This window comes from Petaurus breviceps, unplaced genomic scaffold (genome assembly GCF_028583685.1).
Source record: "Petaurus breviceps papuanus isolate PSGF00001 unplaced genomic scaffold, PetGlider_PUasm1.0 90626, whole genome shotgun sequence".
Classification (NCBI taxonomy): Eukaryota; Metazoa; Chordata; class Mammalia; order Diprotodontia; family Petauridae; genus Petaurus; species Petaurus breviceps.
The window spans coordinates 2,267,109-2,286,802 of record NW_027187290.1 but is presented as its reverse complement, the minus strand read 5'-3'; the positions used below and the strand labels follow the sequence as shown (position 1 = coordinate 2,286,802).

At 42.3% G+C, this 19,694-nt stretch overlaps 1 protein-coding gene across 1 annotated transcript in view; it reads left to right on the top strand.

Annotated features, from left to right (window-relative positions):
• Nucleotides 1–19,694, top strand: part of LOC138143067 (transcription factor YY2-like) — a 245,467-nt gene that overhangs the window by 5,622 nt on the left and 220,151 nt on the right. The window contains exon 2 of the mRNA XM_069064260.1: nt 18,319–18,416. The gene's annotated coding sequence lies outside the window, so the exon portion shown is untranslated. The remainder of the gene's footprint in view (nt 1–18,318; nt 18,417–19,694) is intronic.

Genomic DNA, 19,694 nt, shown 5'->3' with positions numbered 1-19,694 from the left:
ATGATAAAAAGAATATTCAAAACATTAGAACTAATGCAATGAAAAACATTGGGGTTGATGTACCAGTGAGGTGATACTGGTCACTAGGTTGCTGAAGTTGATGGTTTTTCCTAGAAAAAATAGTCTCGATCTTCTCCTGTTGTAGTCAGTCAGCAAGTCAGTCACAAAGCATTTATTAAGCACCTACTGTATGTCAGCACCATGCTAAATCCTTGGGGACACAAAGAAAGGTACAATGTGATCCCTCCTCAAGGAACTCATGTTGTAATGCTATAGGCAACATGCAAATAACTATTTGTATGTAATAATGATGATCATGATGGTATCTATAGGGAGCTCTAAGTTTTACATTTGATCCTTACAACATCCATGGGATGTAGATACTGTTACAATTCACATTTTTCAGATGAGGAAACTGAGGCAAATAGAGCTTAAGTTACTTATCCAGAGTGTGTCTGAGGCTGGATTTCACCTCTGTTCTTCTTCACTCCCAGTCTATGGTTCTGTGTGCTGAGGGACTTACCTGCCTCAGTGAATCTTAGAGGGAAGGCACCAGAACAGAAAGGCCTTTTGCAGAAGGTATTATTTAAGCTGAGTCTTGAAGGAAGCCAGGTCAATACCCTGAAAGAGCCATTTTGGAACATCACCCCTTAAGAGTTCCAGCCTGACAGGCATGAGTCACCAGGGTCTAGGATGATACAGTTTGATACTTTAAGTCCCATTGACCGTGGGCATATTTTCATGATGCCCAAAGAGTCAGTTGGGGGACAGTCACAGCTTCCATGGGAGCCTGACTAAGAATTATTGTTTGAGTGAATCTTCCCATTCACTCAATCAAAGTAATGGGATTAGTAGGTCCATGGACACACAGATTGGCTTTGATCAAAGGAAAAGAGTATAATCCTTCAGGAAAGTGAATTCCTTATTGTGATTTTCATTCTGGGAATAACGCTGACATGATTTCCTGTCATTTGTTGGGGATGTTGTAAGTAATAATTTTCCATTTGATTATGCATTTGTATACACTGGAATCTGACTCTCCACATTTGTATGTATGTTTTGGAATGATATTTTCTTCTTCTCAACAGTATAACTGCTGTAATTGGAGTCTTTGAGGTATTACTTTCAGATCATGTGCAATAATCCAGGGGCTCTATCAAGGTAGAAGTTCCTTCTAACTATGCAGACCACAACTCATTCCTTCTTGCCCATCCTGTGCTGCTTTTGGCTATATCTTCTCATTAGTTTGCTAGAAGGGGTCCTCCCACCCTGCTGGGGGCCCTCCTCACTTTCTCTTGACATCCTGACAGTACCCATGGATTTGCCTTTTACAATTCTGTGCTCTCTCCACACATGACCAATCTATCTTTTTTTCCCCACATACATTTCTTTGCTGACATTATTTATCCTGCTTTTCCTTCCCGAGTCCCTATTTGCAAAGGATTGAAGCTTGTTCTCACCTACTATGCACCTTTCCATTGCCCTTTGGATGATATACTGCAGCATGTCATGGCTTGTAGTCATACAAAATTGCCAGAAGAATATTGATGTTAAAAATTTAGGCCTTGATTTCAGGGGCAGATTTGGGGTCATTAAAAGAATTTTGTGATTCCTGCAAGACAATTTAGTTCATTTCCTTTTCATATTTGGGCTTAACTTGCTATGTATTTGCAGTGTTAGTATCAGATATACATAAATTAATGGACAAGTGTTATAGTTTTTATAATAAATTCTTCTCATAGTCAAGGACAGTGGATTCACCAAATTTGGACTCTACATCATAGTCTCAGATGCACTTAGAAGAGATTAGGACTGGGTCTGTAAATTTGCTGGTATAGGGAACTCTTAGGTGAGGAAACTCCTTCTACTAGTGCAGGTTGGCACCATTTCTACTATTCGTGGTCTTAGAAAATTTTCTAGAACACTAGAGGCTAAGTGACTTTACCCAAGATAACATGGCCTCTATGTCTCAGAGGTAAAAGTTGAGCACAAAGCTTGCCCACTCCAGGGTCAGCTCTTTATCTACCAGGCTATAGCTGCTTCTCTGTACACTTACAAAATTGTTAGAAATGTCACTGAAGAGAGCAAAGCTGGGAAAAGCAGTTGTATTAGGTCAAGTGTAGACAGAGGAGATAGGAACTGGAAGCAACTTATTTGTGAGGGCGTTAAATGAATTCTCATGGATTTGAAGGAGGGGAAGATCCCAAAGGCATGGGAAAACAAATTCCACTACCCAGGCTCTCTAGGCCCCTGGGGACAACTCTACCCAGAAGCTGTCACTGATGGGTGAAAAGGCCCAGTTACTGTGCTCGCCTCCTGGCCTGTTTCACAAACACAGTACTTTTACTATCTATATTATTAATTCTGCTATATCACATCCCTTAGAAATCTACATGAATTGTTTTCTAGGGCAAAAATACTAGTGGATGAGCCATTCACTACAGAGAAGGTTCTTTCACTCATTTCCCCATGATTCTTGGGGGAGAGAAGGGGTGGTATGGGTATGGGCGTATTTAACATTAGCTGGTACTTTCCTCGGCTTTGGAAACATTTTTGGTTGAACTTCTTTCTTTTTATTTCTGAGACCATTTGTGAATGGTTATCATTTCTTCTTGTACTTTCATGACTTTGACTGTGCTTTCAGATGATTCCATTCTTCCTATGCAAAATGATCTTGGGACTTGCTCCCCACAGCTTCTAAGTGACCGTTCTACAATACCCTTTCCCACACAGTTTTCTTGAACCTAGTGACTCTAAGCATCACACCAATGAATACTTCATTTTGAGGGTCATTCAGGGTGTTGTTTGGTATGTGATGGCAAGATTGCACTGGGACTTAAGAGATGTGATGTTAGTCCTGGCTTGGACATTACGCTGACTCTTTCGTGTTTTGGAGATTTGATTTGGAAAACATTTATTAAACTCTATTCAAGATCCTAGAAATGGGAGGGTGCAAGATTTGGAAAGGATTCTATTCCCTATGGAGCTTATAGTCTAGTAGAAGGATAGGACACATTCATAGGTAAGTTAAACATTAAAAAATTACATAATTGCCTTAGAGATGGGAACTCAGAGAAGGCAGGCCCAGCTGTGTGGAACACACTGCCCAAATGAGTTCACGGACAAATTTCTTCTCTTTCTTCTAATAACCCTTAAATCAGTTCAAGTCAAGTCATATATATTCAATGCCTACTATGTGTTAGACATTGGGTATAAGGCAAGGGGATAGGAGTTAGGGACCAAACTTTCATTTCATTGACCTAGAGAACTCCCAGTGAGGAATTTCCTCTGCTAGGGAAGGTTGACTGGATCATGGAAAGGTTGTGATTTGCCAGGAAATCTCAGAGTTTAGGTCTTGAACCCAAGTCTTTCTGCCAGCCTCAGAGGCCAGCCCTTGACAATCTTATATTCTACTGCCCAGGAAAACTTAGAGAGGTCTACGCAAACTATAGCAAGCATAAAGCCTGGAGGTGAGAGACACTTTACACTGAGAAAATATGTGGCAAAGTATAAAATACTTGGAGGATGGAGTAGGTATCTGGAAAGCAAATTGAACCAGATTGTGTGGGACTTTCAATGTTAGACATAGGACTCTGTATGAGACAGCAGGGAGTCGTTATAGCTTCCTAAGCAGGGAAAATGCCATTAATACATGTTAGTCATCTCCAAGATACAGAGGAATAAGGGATGGGAGGTTTTGCCAGTGACAGAAAGGGATTCAGTAGGGATAGTTCTCAGCCTTTCGAAAAACTTGAGAAGTGACAGATTTGAGGTATTTATGTCAGGGTGACCCTCCAAAGCCTTTCTTCTCTAAAAGGTAGGGCTAGGCTTCATTAAGACTGGGACTAAAACATGTAAAGTCAGTTTTTATTCAGGCACAGGTGACCTTTGGAAAGCTGGTGGCAAGGCAGACATCACTTGGTCAGGTGGCCAAAGATGATAGGTAAAAACTTTAGCAAATATTTTCAAGTAGCTCCTTTGTGCAGGACCTTGAGTTAGGTACTTGGAACACAAATATCAAAATGCCAACAGGCCCCACCCTCAGGGAACTTACAGTCTGCCAAAAGCTTAAGAGAAACCCAGGCAGTACATAAATAAGTTTAATACTAGGAAGTTCAAAGGGAGAGAGCGAACCCCAAGGAGGCTCAGGGAAGGCTTAATATGGGTAGAGTGTCAGTTAAGACAAGGCTTCTCAGAAAAAGAGGTGTTCTAGTGCATTCCAGGCTTTAAGGCAATGGCTTGTACAAATGCATCATCGAGAGATGGAGCATTATATTTAGAGCATAACTTATAATCCAATTTTGTAGAGAATGTCTATATTCCAATAAGACCTTCATAGTTAAGTAGTTATATGTTGTCGTTCCATTGTGTGTGACTCTTTGTGACACAGTTTGGGGTTTTCTTGGCAAAGATACTGGAGCGATCTGCCACTTCCTTCTCTAGCTCATTTACAGCTGAGAAAACTGAAGCAATAGGGTTAAGTGACTGGCTCAGGGTCACACAGCTATTAAGTATCTGAGGCCAGATCTGAACTCAGAAAGATGAGTCTTTCTGACTCCAGGCCCAGCACTCTATCCACTGCACAGCCTAGCTGCCCCAAGTAACCCTAATAGCTATTTTAATTATGCTCATTTCAGTTGTAGCACCTGGTGGCATCCCTTTCCCCAACTCATTAGACAGTTGCTTCAGAGAATAGGTTCAAGGTGTTCTGTGAGTCTGCACCCCCTAAAATGATACCTCATGAGCCTCCACCAATATATTATTTTAATGGTCAGTGAGAGGACACACATTTGGTTCAAAGCAAAGTTATAGAAAGAAAAGGTAGTAAGAAAAAATTTTCCCTCTAAATCTGGGAGGTGGTCTCCCACAAATACCCACAAGATTTAATGGAAGAGTGAACCTATAGGGAACATACATGCAGCTAGGTAATAAGCATTTATTAAGCTCATGTTCCAGACCCTGAGCTAAACTTTGGAGGGCCACATATGCAAAGAACGCCTATGGCCAGGGTCTACACGTGGAGAGGAAGACATGGGGCCAGGGTGTGTGGATGGAGGCCAAGCCATAATTTCTGTGCTGTGGGGCCACTGATGTCTTCCAGGGCTCAATTTTGCTATTTCCTCCAAGCCTCCTCCCTGCTGGCCATGTATTCTCTCCCAAAAATGCTACCCAGTCCCACGTTTGCCCCAGGTTTGGCTCAGCTGACTGCTGCCTCATTTCTGCTGGGTGTTCTACTGGATACTGTTCTCCTAGTCCCTTCTCATCCATAGAGTCTCACTTGGAAGTTGATGCCTACTGCTCAGCTGGATGCCTCCAAAAGCCCCCAGCTTTTGCTTCAGCTAAAATCATTGGCTGCTTCCACCTAACAGGAAGAGTGAGTGTTGCAACGTTCTTTTAGTTTAAAAGCCATAGGGTTTTTCTTAATAACGTTCTTTTCTTTTATTTATTTCTTTTTGGAGGGCAGTTGGGCTTAAGTGACTTGCCCGTGGTCATGAGGCTAGTTTTTGTGTTAAGTGTCCTACGCAGGATTTGAACTCAAGTCCTCCTGATTCCAGGGCCAATGCTACCAACATACTTTTGGAAAACACAGAAGTCCTTGCCTTAGTTTTCCCCATAAAAGATGACTTTCTTTATTATGGAGAGAACTGAAGGGCCTTGTGGTTTTTGGTGATGAGTCCTCTCATCTCTTTAGGATATCCTTGGCTCCATGGGCTAGAATGTTAAGAACAAAGTGCAGGCTAAGTAGCTAGTGCCTTCAAGCTCCCGTCTGTCTTTTCTTTGGGCCAGTCTTCCTAGTCACTGGGCCTGGGATGAATAATCCAACTTTGGAGTATAGTGAGCATTCTCAATGCCTCACAGTTTTAATCAGCTATATACTACATAGTTGAAATTTGTCTAATAACTACAAAGCAGTCCTGGGATTTGAGTTTCCTAATTTAAAAACTTGAGATCTCTTCTTTTCTTCCATATAAGTGAGTGAATGGGAAAAAAGGCAGAGAAACAAAGCAAAATTAAGAAGATGTGGCTCTTCTATATATTGTGTCTTCTATCAGCCACATTCCTTGTCATTTCATATTGTATCATAATTACATAAGTGTGGGGCTGCTCCACTGGGCTCCCCCAGCTTAGGTGATCCCTGAATTGAACACATTCATTATGGCAAATTTGTCAGCAACAGATGTATTTCTTTGCCATGGAACACAAATAATCCAGTGTCTTCTTATAGATTTCCTCCAAGTGTATGTGTGAGTATCCCTACCTGGCTGAGAATATTGTGATTAGGAAGAGGCTCCTACTCTTTCCTCAAGGAAGCCCTTCCCAGAAGGCCACATAGAAGGATTGTATGGGGCAGGATGCTGATTTGCCCAGGAGGAAATTCTTCTTTTGGTGGGAGATCACAAGAACTAATCTCCAGTATATTACACAATCCAGCAAAGCATAATCTCTGCCTAAAGACCAACAAGGAGAATTGTAGTGTGGTTAAGTAGCATGTACATCTCCAAACATAATTCTTCATCCCTCAAAAACCATTACCCTCAAGGATGCCAGCTAGGAATGGCAGTCGGTAACTATGACTGTGCGGTGACTGTGCAGCTCTGGCTTGGAAAACTGCCATAAGCCTGGAAACTGGGGAGATCTGAACTGAGGTGCTGAACAAGATCTGATGACCGAATTGCTGGCCCAAGCAAGCAGTCATTGAGTTTCCCATGATCAGCATCAGGTTTGTGGAAACATCTCACAGCCATTTGTTCTAAGCACCAGTGGGCTAGAGGCAATCGCCACGAATTCCTGTGGACGGGCTAGAGGCAGTCATAATCACAGAGGATTGAGTCCTGGGATCTGCTAATGATTGAGTTCCATCAATGTTAGAAAAATGGGCTTCTGTGTAAAAATTAGGACCACACACTGTATCTTAATGTTTCATTGTGCATGTCAGAGGCAGACCTTATTCATACCTGTGAGTGGGACATGATCTACAAAACTCCTCATACTTTGACTGAAGAGCAGCTAGGTTGCCCAATAGTTAGAGCCTGGGCCTGGAGTCAGGAAGACCTGATTTCAAATTTGGCCTCAGACACTTCCTAGCTGTGTGACTGGGCAAGTCTCTTACCCCTGTTTGCATCAGTCTTCTCATCTGTAAAATGGGCGGCAGAAGGAAATAGCAAACCACTCTACTGTCTTTGCCAAGAAAATCCCACGTGGGATTGTGAGGCTGAACACCACCACCACCAAGTACCTTTACTACCCTCAAGTGAACCAAACCAGACTGTGGAGGGGCCCCAGGGATGCCGAAGAATGATCTGTCCCCTGGGGCCTCCCTTGGCTTTCTGCTTTTGACTCAGATGTTTCTTGAGGCAAGGAAGCTGGAAAAGCCACATTAATGGGACCTCTTTAAAGCTGAGGAGCAAATTATCTGCTGTTGGAAATGATGGAAGCTGGCAAAGACTTTCTGTTGTTGTTCAATCATTTTGGTCATGTCTGGCTCTTTGTGACCCTGTGGACCTCTGTCTGTGGGGTTTTCTTGGCAAAGATAGTGGAGTAGTTTGCCATTTCCTTTTCCAGTGACAAACAGACGTTAAGTGACTTGCCCAAAGTCACAAAACTGGGAAGCTTCTGAGGCAGGATTTGGACTCAAGTCTTCCTGACTCCAAGCCCAGCACTCTATCCACTGTGCCACTATGCCATTAAGTAGCAATATTTCAGAGAAAGACTATTGCTCCATGGTTGTAGGAGAGAGCTTCCCATTTCTCTGTTGTTGTTTTTTTAATTCAAGAAAAATATTTATTAAATGCTTACTGTGAGCAAGGAATTTCTCAAGGCACAGGAGGTACAAAGACAGTACAGTCTCTTCCCTCAAGGAGCTTACATTCTGCTGAGGAGAGGGCAGGAAACAACACCTAGAGGTAGCCCATTGCTACAGGATGGATTATAAAGAGAGGAATTTGGAATCCAGAAAACTGATTAGGAGGTAATTCTAGTAGTCCAGGTGAAGGGTGATAAGGGCCTAAAGAAGGGGAGAGAAGAGGATGGATGTAAGAGATGTTGGAGAAGTACAATTGACAAGACTTAGTAACTGATCATTACAGAAATGGGGAGAGAGTAAAATTGAGTACAACTTTTCAGGTGTGAACTATGTTGATTGTATAAAGATGTCAGTACTAGGAAAAAAAGAGAAATGTGAAGGGAAAGGTAATGAGCTCTGTTTTGGATATCCATGAGGCAAACAGCTTGAGATATCCAGGAAACAGTTGGTGACAGAAAGAGATTAGGCCCGGATATATAGATATGGGAGTTATCTGCATAAAGATAACGATTGCACCCATGGCAGCTGATAGGATTACCAAGAGAGACAGTGTATAGTGAAAAGAGAAGAGGGTCTGGGCCAGGGCTTCGGAGAGATTCCAAGTAGTAGGTGGAAGCAGGCTTGATGACCATGTCCCTGTCTGTTCCCTCTCAGCCATTGGTTCACTGTACCAATGACAAACTTGGCCCCATTTTATCATAGCCTGGACCTGCTCTGCTCCCCCCCTTTGTTTTTCCAGCTCAGGTACCCCTTTTAATCATCCTTCCAAAACTCTGCAGTTACCAGCCTCCAGTGAACCCAGCTTCAGTCCTTATACCTCAGTTACTCTCTAGAAATGTAGTCTGCCATACTTCCCAACTGATTCCTTCTCTCCCCCACCCCCCTCACCACCCCCAGCCTCTCACCTTGAGTCAACGAGATTCATTTTGACTAGCAAGTTATAAAGTGACATAAATGGACTGATTTTATTTGAAGTTCAAACAAATTCACAGGCTGTCCTCAGAGCTGGAATTAGGAATATGTCACCTGGGGTGCAAACAATTGGTGGAGAGTAGTGGCAAGTAGGGGCAAGGTATGGAATTAGCAGCTACCAAGAAGGGAGCTGGGACTTACATATTACAACCTCCTCCCCTCCCCCATCTCCTTGGCTCTTTTTACTACATCATGCTGTGTTTAAAAAAACACTCACCACATAATACTTGTCTTTAATATATTTTCGAGGACCAAGTGAATCTTTACATTAAGTAGAAATAGCATCATGAGATCCTTTCTGTTTCTTCATAATAGCCAAGTCCAACAAGGCTTTGTCTGTTTCCTCTTGGGTGGGGCTGCAAAATGGGAGAAGGACATATATAATGCTTCTTCCCCTTGGTAGGCACATCCATGTTCTCCTTCTCTGCTACCTACAAATACTCCTACTTCTCCGTCTTCTTTAAGAATATATTATTTGGTCCAACCACCCCTAATGGTAATTATTTCATATCTCTCTTCTTCATGTCTAAACTCATTGAAGAATCGACGTATACTTGCTGGCCTTTGCCAGTGTTGCTCACCCTCTTTTCTTGGATATTCTCTCCTCTCTAGGTTTTTATGACCACGTTTTCTCCTGGTTCTCTTTCTACCAATCTAGCCATTCCTTCTCACTATCCTCTGCTGGATCTTCATCCATGTCATGTCTGCTAGCCATAGACATCCCCCAAGGTTCTGTCCTGATCCCTTTTCTCTTTTTATTCTATACTGTCTTGGTGATTTCATTAGCTTCCATGGATTAAGTTATCTCTCTGTAGATCATTCCCAGTTCTATATATCTAACTTTTCTCTTCTGAGCTACAGTACTGCCTTCTGGACATCTCAGGTTGGGTATCTTGTTGGTGTCTAACTCAACATGTCACAAATAAAACTCATGATCATCTCCCCCCTCCCTCAACCCAAACCCTCTGCTTTTCCGGACTGTTCTGTTATTGCTGAGGGCATCACCACCATCCCACTCAGGTTAGCAACTTCTGTGTCATCCTTGACTCCTAACCCTTAACCCACATATCCAGTCTGTGGCCAGATCCTGTCATCTGTGCCTTCCACACTTTTCTAACATGCTCTTTCCCTGTTTCACACAACTACCAAAGTGATTTTCCTAAAGCATAGTCACACTCCCTCAATTCACTAAAGTCTAGTGACTCCCTGTTAACTCCAAGACTCATCTTCCCAAACAGGGTCGCAAAGAGTCAGACAGGAGTGAAAGACAACTGAACAAGTGGTTGAGAGTACCCTGGCCTCTTCCTCCCTTTGCAGTCTGCCCTAGATATGCTCTCTGTTCCAGCTCCACTAACCTACCTGATGTTCCTTGAACATTGCATTTGGGGGTCACTGCATCTGGGTTTAAACAGTAGCTCTTGGCATATACTGTCTGTGTGTCCTTTGATCAAGTCACTTAACTTCTCTGGGTCTCAGTTTCTTCATCTGTAAAATAAGGATGTTGGACACGGTGACCTCTGAGGCCTCTTCCAACTCCAAATTTCTAATCCTATGATGTTGTGATCCTAAATAAGCCCATCTCAATATTTGGAGGAAATAGTTTTGAGTTTGATAACATTTTTTAAAAAGTTGACATTGTGGTGTTGTTCAGTTATAGCTGACTCTTCATGACCCTATTTGGGGTTTTCTCAGCAGAGATACTGGAACAGTTTGCAATTTCCTTTTCCAGCTTATTTCACAAATGAGGAAATTGAGGTAAAAAGGGTGCAGTGACTTGCCCAGGGTCACAAGGCTAATAAGTGTCTGAGCCCAAATTTGAACTTGAAAGGATGAGTCTTCCTGACTCTAAGCCAGTCTTTCTATCCACTGCAGAGCCACCAAGCTGCCATTAAGAATTGTGTGTGTGTGTGTGTAAATACACGTGTAAGAATATACACACAAAATCATACATATCTTTATGATCTCATTCAGATTAGTGTAAATTTAGGATTTTTAATAGAGGCAGCCTTCTAGGCTTTTTTTTTCTAGCACTTTTCAATTTGAGGGGACTGAGCTTTAATGTTGCCATCTGAGTGTCAGTTGGTGGGCCCTAAGGGCAGACTTAAATCAAGCCCAGGGCAGTTGTGATCAGCAGGCCATGATTTATTGTCCCAGCTGCAGCTAGCTCCAATGGGGGAGGGAAGTAGGGAGGTGGAATCACCAAAGCATTCTTTCTTTAATAGTCTTGGCTTTGGTCTCCCCAGTGTGAGACTCAATCCAGTGCAGACATTCCCTTGTAACAAAAGTAAAGCTCTATTTTCAACTATCAGCTGGCATTTTGAGGTCAACTCCATTTCTTTGCAGGGGTATCTTTGGTTCAAGTGTGGAGTCTTGAAAAGTGAACTGTGGCCAAGCTGGCCTATTCCTGAAAGGCTTTCTTTATTGTGTCTACTCAAGTTACCAAACTCTGTCTAACAAACTTTCCTCATCAGTCACATTTATAGAAACTTGAAGGGTGCTTATAAGCGTCTACATAACAGCAAGTCATAAAAGTAAGACACTTTTCATGCACAAACTCTATATGTGTCTGCCACCTCTCCACCATCGACACAAATAAAGGATTATAATTATGTGCAAATAGCAACATCCTCTAGCCAGCTTTGGCCCCATTCATTGATTTGGGAAAGTTGTGTGACGGTCTGCTATCAACCATTTCCTCATGTGTTCTTTCTTTTTGAAAAGTCCCTCTAGATCCACAAAAATAATATTGCTTCCATATAACACTTCACAGAAAGATCAAATTTAAAAATTCAGACTCTGGAAATCATCAGGGATTTCATCACAGGCAGCTTCTGATAGTGTCTTCATAAAAACTAGTTGCAGGTGAAAGATTTGAGCCATCATAAAATTGGACCTAGATAGTTTCCCAAAGAAAGTCTCTTCGAGGATGGTTTATATTCCGTAGAAAATCATCTAATATTTATTGAGCTTTTACTTGGTACAAGATGTTGTGCTAGATGTTATGTCTGTCCTGTTTTGTCCATATAATGTCAGGACATGCACCCATACAGGATGACAATATGACCCTAGAGTGGTCCTATATTAGGGCAAATTGACTTTGCTGTAACATAGCAAACTCAGAATTCTAATCCTTGCTCTTAGGAAAACTTGCTATGTGACTCAAATTCTCTCTGTGTTTTAGTTTTCTCAGCTGCAAAATTTGGGCACTTTGACTATGCGCTTGTCTCACATAACCCTGAAAGTATTATGAAGTGGGAAGGCCAAAGATGAGACCTTTATAATCAATGAGAGACTTGGCCCTAACACTGCCAGTCGGGAGGACAAGAGGGATTTTTAAAAAATTTATTTTCTTGATAACTTTTTGCTTTAAGATCACATTCATTCCTGCATATACTTTTTTAAAAAAGTAATCAGGGTTAAGTAACTTGCTCAAGGTTACACGGCCAGTTATTATTTTTGTGTGGGTGCCAAGTATTGGAGGCCTGAACCGATCCCAGGTCTCCCGACACTGGGGCCAGCGCTCTTACTCACTGCACCACTTGGCCGCCCTTCTGCATATACCTTTTCCTCACCCCCACATATACGCAGTGAACAAAGAAAAGCTTTTGAGCAAAACCAACTGACACAGTGACCATGTGTGACAGTGCATGCCTTATTCTGTAACTATAGTCCCCCACCTCTTTTGGGAAAGGAAAAGTGCATTTTATCATCTTTGAGGCCAAGCTTTGTCCTTCCAATCACTCAGAGTTTGACTTTTTTGGCCTGCTTTTTCATTTATGTCATTAGCATCATTGCCTGTGTCATTCTGTTCCTTTTACTCCATTGGTTTCTACAAGTCTTGGGTTTCTCGGGATTCTTGTATTCTTCGTTTTTTTAAATTTTTTTTTATCAAATGCTTTATTAACTTCTAGTTACATCATTCATTTCCTCAAGATTTTGAGTTACAAATTTTCTCCCCGTTTTTCCCCCTACCTACCACCCCAAAATAGCGATCCCACTGTATACCCCCTCCCCCAATCTGCTCTCTTCCATATCTTCTCCCATACCCCCTCCAGCTTTCCAGTAGGGCACAGTGGATCTCTATACCCCAGTGCCTGTATATCTTATTTCCCATTTACATGTAAAATAATATTGATAATAGTGTATATATATATATATATATGTGTGTGTGTGCGTGTGTGTGTATGTGTATATATATAGTAAACATTTGATTTTAAAACTTTGAATTCCAGATTCATTCCCTTCCTCCCTTGTCATCCACCCTTACTGGGAAGATAAGCAATTCAGTATAGGTTGTATATGTGTAGCTATGGAAAACATTTCCATAGTAGATATATTGTAAAAGACTGACTATATTTCCCTCCCTCTTATCCCACCTCCCATTTGTTCTATTCTCTACTTTGATCCTGTCCCTTTTCAAAAGTGGGTGCTTCCAACTTCCTCCCCCCCCAGCCTGCCCTCCCTTCCATTATCCCCCCTCTCATCCCCTTCCCCCCTACTGTCCTGTAGGGTGAGATACCTTATTGAGTGTGTATGTCATTCCCTCCCTAAACCAAATTCAATGAGAATAAGGTTGACCCATTCCCTTTTGCCTTCCTGTTCTTCCCTTCCTTTGTAACCATTTTCCCTTACCTCTTCTATATGAGATAGTTTACCCCAATCTGTCTCTCCTTATCTCCTCTCATTAGATTCCTCTCTCAACTCTTAAATTCACCTTTTAAGTGTCATCCCTTCCCATTAAACTGGTCCTGTGCCCTCTATCTATATATTCCTGTACACATATATACATACATTCACATATGTATTCATATGCCCATATACCCTCCTATATAGACATATATATGTATGTGTGTGTGTATACACACACACACACACATTTCTATTCCTTCAATTATTCTCATACTGAAAGTAGTTTAATTACTTACAATGATTGCTTTTCCATGTAGGAATGTAAATAGTTCAACTTTGATAAGTTCTTTATGATTTCTTTTCCCTGTTTACCTTCTCATGCTTCTCTTGCTTCTTGTATCTCAATGTCAAATTTTCTATTCAACTCTGGTTTTTCCATCAAGAATGCTTGAAAGTCCTCTATTCCACTGAATGACCCTATTTTCCCCTGAAACATGATACTCAGTTTTGCTGGGTAGGTGATTCTTGGTTTTAATCCCAGCTCCTTTGACCTCTGGAATATCATATTCCAAGACCTTTGATCCCTCAATGTAGAAGCTGCCAGATCCTGGGTTATCCTGATTGTGTTTCCACAGTATTCAAATTGTTTCTTCCTGGCTGCTTATAATATTTTCTCCTTGATCTGGGAATTCCGGAACCTGGCTATAATATTTCCTCGGAGTTTTCTTTTTAGGATCTTTTTCAGGAGGTGATGAGTGGATTTTTTTCAACCTCTATTTTGCCCTCTGGTTCTAAAACATCAGGGCAGTTTTGCTTGAGAATGTCTTAAAGTATAATTTCTAGGTTCTTTTTTTGATCATGACTTTCAGGTAGTCCAATCATTTTTAAATTATCTTTCCTGGATCTATTTTCCAGGTCAGTGGTTTTCCCAGTGAGATATTTCACATTGCCTTCTATTTTTTCATTTGTTTGGATTTGTTTAATAGTATCTTGATTTCTATACAGTCACTAGCTTCCATTTGCTCCAATCTAATTCTGAAGGAATGATTCTCTTCAGTGAGCTTTTGAGATTCTTTTTCCATCTGGCAAATTCGGCTTTTTAAGGCATTCTCCTCATTGGTTTCTTGAGACTCTTTTGCTATTTGAGTTAGTCTATTTTTTAAGGTGTTATTTTCTTCAGTCAGGTTGTTGACTCTCATTTCATAATTTTCTTGCATTGTTCTCATTTCTCTTCCCAATTTTCCCTCCATTTCTCTTATTTGGTTTTCAAAGTCCTTTTTAAGCTCCTCTATGGCCTGTAACCAGGTCATATTTTTCTTGGAATCTTTTGGTGCAGGAGTTCTGACTTCACTGTCTTCTTCCTGTTCCATGCTTTGCTCCTTTTTGTCCCCAAAATAGGAATGTAAAGTTGGGTTGCTCTGCTTCCTTTCCTTCCCTCGTTTGCTCATGTTGCCACTCAATTACTTGACTTTTGGGCTTTTTGCTACAGTAGGACTCTGCTACCAGACAGGGGAGCTTCATCCCAAATGCTGGGGTTTTCTCAGGTGCCAAAGGTATTAGATGGGTGCCCTCTCTGAGGCCTCCACACACTCTGACAAGCTGGTCGCACATCCCAGGACCTCCACCCTAGACTGCAATCCAGATCCAAGAAGGTTAAAGCAAGAGTGATTACCCCTCAGACTGGTTGCTTTGTTCCCCTACACTCTGCAGGCCAGGAGCTGAAGCCTCCAGGTGGGTGCGGCTATACTGCTGCAGTGCCTCAGTGACTTCTCCCACCAGTGGATAAAGGCTGTACCACACTCCCAAACTACTGGATCCCAAAGTCCACATTGCACTGACCTCTCACTTTGTTCTTCGCATCTATGTGTTGATAAATCTGGAAATGGCCACAGCTGCTGCTGATCTGGAGTCCCTCCAGCTGGTGGCTGGTCAGGCCTGCCCTGGGGCTAAAGCCTTGGCGTGGGGCTGGGCTCGGCTCCTAGAGTGCTGCACTGGCCGATTCCTGCCGGGCTGTCCTCAGCGGGAGGTTAGCTTCTCTGTGTCATTTTGTGGGTTCTGTAGCTCCAAAGTTTGTTCAGAGTCACCTTTTACATGAATTGGAGGTGGTGGGAGCCAGAACCCAGCAGAAGTCCTGTTTCTACTCCGCCATCTTTATTCTGACCCCATATTCTTTGTTTTTGATGGTGAATTGGATAACTTCCATAATTGTTAAATGCTAGAATTTACAAATGCTGCCAGTCTTTAAGCTTCTTTTTTGGGGGGTAGAGCAGGACAGGAGGGCCCCCAGCTGAGGGATACCCAGTCAGTTTGTAGGGACCATGTTTGAACGAGGGCAGCCTGGCTTATGTATGGAGGTTAGCCTTTCTAGGGAGAGGTCATATGGTGGTTGATTCAAAGAACCAGGTGTCAGCACCAAGGAGCTCAAGCTCAGGCACCTGTGACATGCTACTGTTCTAGACAGATATGACCCAAGAGTTTAGCGGAGGGAAGTGGGTTAATCCTTTTTGTAGTTTCAGTTTTTATTTTCTGCTCCACATTCTCTCTCTACCCTATCTCCCACTCATTGAGAGAACAAAAAATGTAATACCTACTAGCTGTATGAAAGCATCAGAACACATTTCCATATTTGCCATGTTGCAAAAAAGAGAAGCAAGAAAAATAAAGAGAAAAAAGGCTTCAGTCTACACTCAGAGTCCATCACTTCTCTGTCTGGAGGTAGACAACATGGAGTCAGGCCTAGCTGGTTAGTTAGATAAACAATGCTCAACGTTTGATTTATTTCTTTTCAGTCCAATAAATTGTCCAAACCCTGTAGCTAAATGGCGTACTTTGGAGGACCACTGAAGGAGGCGGGTTGTTTCAGCCTCAAGTTAGAGATGAAGGGCAAGGCAACTCCCACCAGGTAGGGTTGGTAGGAATCCCTCATCTCTGGTCCATTCCATGGGTTAGGTATAGGAAATCCAAGTTTTCCTTGGAGAGTCTTGGGTCTAAGACTTGGAACACGAGAGCTCAAAGAAACCCTAGACACTATCTGATTCAAAGCTTCACTAGACTTTGATTTATGAAGCAGTTATTAAGCACCTACTATGTGGTATATATACTAGGGACACAGGGACAAAAAAAACCCATCCCTAGCCTTATGGAAGCACTTTGGGGGGGGGACAGTATGAACATAGATAAATATAAAAATCTGTAAAGAGCAAATGACAGCCTCAGGGCAGGGGCAGAGTACGTGCTAAGCTGGATTGTGGGACAGTAAATGCCCTACATTTTCTCCTATAAACTGGTCCACTGTCTAAAACCCCTGCACAATGACTCAGAGAGGCAGGACTGGGGAGCTGGACAGGAGGGGTTGGAAGGAGGAAGATGTGGGGAAAAGCAGGTCCTAGTTTTGACATTATTCTTTTTTGTTGGCTCAGTCCAGGCCTGTGCTTCATTGTAGGGAATTTCCAATATGGAAACCCCCTCCACAAATGCAGATTTTCAGTTCTATGCATCTTCTAGTCTGAAGGAGCTGACTGAGAGCATGTTCACACAGCTAGTAGGTGTCAGAGGCAGTACATGGACACAGGTTGTCCTGACTCCAAGCCGCCACTCTTTTCACTGTACCATTTGTTTATATTGACTTTATATAAGTTTGGCTTATTTGAGAAATAAGGGCCTTGGACAGAAAAGTTTGTCATGAGCCAGAGGTTGGGAAGCTCTTTTCTAATCAAACCCAAATGGAGTGCATGGAATTAAAGTGGAAAGGGAATGCCTTACTGTTTGATTATTCTGGGAGGACTGGGAACAGGTCTTCCATCCCGGGCATTAATAACTGACCAGGGAAGTATCATTGTTTTACTTCCATTCCATCTTAACAGGAAAATATGCATTCAATATTCCCTTTAAATGGAACCCTCAGTTTTTTTATTTTTTATTTTTATATGTTAACACTTTTTATTCCAGATTTGGAGGATAGGGGAAAGGGAGAAATCATAGGTAAGATGAGGAAGAGGAACAGAGTGGAGCCAGTGAGCAGAGTGCAGAGATTTGGGGCCAGCAGCCCCTCAAGAAACCTTCTGGGGGGAGAGAAAGCAACTCAAGGCCCTTAGAGGAAGGGGAGGCTGCTGAGAATGAGTTGCTTCATTCTGTCCAGAGGCCTTTCCTTTGTCCTTCAGCAAGCCAAGGTGTGGAGTGCTAGCCAGCCAATTCAGAGGTCAATAGGGAGCAGCTTGGGTGCCTTGCTCAACCACTCAGATGTCTGGGGGCCCCTCACAGGAGGCCTGTACATGCTGGGTTCCATGCTGGATTCAGTGCTGGACTCGGTGTTGCTCTGGAGGTCTGCTGGCATGGACAAGGGGGGCAGGCCCAGGGTCGACCCCTCAGTTTTCAAAGAAGTATATGCCACCATGTTCCTCCCATTGTGCTAATGAAGACCTAACCAGGACACTGAAATTGACAGGGCCCTCACAGTACTTGTTCTTTCTAAAAGTAAAAGAAACTGTGTGAGAATAAGGCATTCAAATAGGAAACCATCAAGTGGTCTTCTTCCCTTCCCCAGTTGTGACCTCTGCCATGGATAGTATCCTGTGATCTCTGTCTCCCACCTTGGGGCCTTGGTTTTAAAGAGTTCAATCAGGGGTGACTTTTCTGCTGCATCCTTTGGTACCAAAGTTGTTGGTGATGGCTCTGGGCACTGCCATCAGTCAGCAGTATGTGGGAGACTCTCTTTTACCAGAACTGCAGGGAAAATTACCAAATGTGAAAAGGCTATGATAAGAAAAGGAAGTGACTGGTACTGGCTGCCATTCTGCCAATAAGAGGAAACACAGTCCAGCTTCTTTTCTCAGAAGGAGTGTAGCTATGATAACTCACCATGAATCTGACACCACCAACATACTTAACCTCATTTTCTTTCCTTCTCTCCTCAGTAGGACCTCAGCTCTGACCAGTTGAAAATCTAAGCCTCACTCTGGCCAACGAACCTAAGAATGGAGAGTTCCTTTAATTAAAGAAGATACTCCAAATGGTAAGAAATCAATGTTTTCATACCCTTGTATCTATACTCTTGGGAAATACCAGGCCAAGGAATCTAATTACTTTGTAAAAGAGCTAAGAAAAAATTTGAGGTTACATGCTTCATAGTTCCTTCTTTAGGAGCTGCTATTTTATGGGAGAAAAATTTTTAGTATGAAATCTAAAAATTTTTGACACCAGACCAACTCCAAAAGAATCCCTCAAAAATTGGATGGTGCCAGGTATGCCCATGTAGTTCTGGGCTTTGAGAAGAGAGACCAGGAAGGTGTAGGATTCCTGAGTCCATGATGTCAGGCACATCAAGGACTTCCTGGCTGTGACTGTGCTGTGATCAGAGTAACTCAGGTGTTTTTATAGGAAAGTGTGTTTTATAGTAATGTGTGTGTGTGTTTATGGGATGACAGAGAGGATTGCCCAGTGAGTCTCATTGGCTTCCTACCCCTGAGGTCCTAAGTCCCCTGGAGAGTTGCCAGTCACCTAGGAATCTGGAAGTTTCTTGCCTGGAATGTCCAAGCCTAAAAGCTTCTGAAAATAAGGTATTTCAGAGAAGAGTCAAGGTATAAGGGAGAGAAGATAGTGGGTCAGAGATAACATTTTGGTTAGGAAATAGTTTGTTGGCCAAGACTAGGCCAGAAAAAGAAAAGTTTTATGGAATTCCACCACTTGTGCTTCCTGTAGACATATTGAACCTGCACTCCATCCCTGTGTAGGCTTTCGTTTCCTTGGAATGAGATTTATGACACTGGTGGACCCAGTAGAGTTGCCTTGACCTACAACCTTCCTCTCTAGCTTGACTCAGGCTGGTACTCCCAGATTGAGAGAGTTTCTGTAAAAAAGGTGTTTGGATAAAGGGAGAGGCCAGGGAGCTGTCTATTTCTTTTGCTTGCTGTCATACCCTTTCTGCTTCTTATTCTGAAATACTTGACCAGGCACATAAAGATACTTACTAAAGATTATGACTTACCAGGATTCTTCAGGAATTCCTGGATATTTGATAAGTATGTATGGAGCCTTTTTCAGAGTTTGTGCCAAATGTATTTGTGGTTGATGTTCAGTTGAATTGGGATGAACAAGACAAGTTTCATAATTAGTCAATACAATTCTTAGTGTTTTAATTGACTACTAGATCTAATCGAAGCATCTTGAAACCATAATGCAATAAATGCCCAGTTTAAAACTTTATTTAAAGTCTCTACATTGTCTAATGTTGTCACAATGAACAAGGGGTTACAGTCTGAATGTCTATAAATTGTCTAATTTTGTAACAATG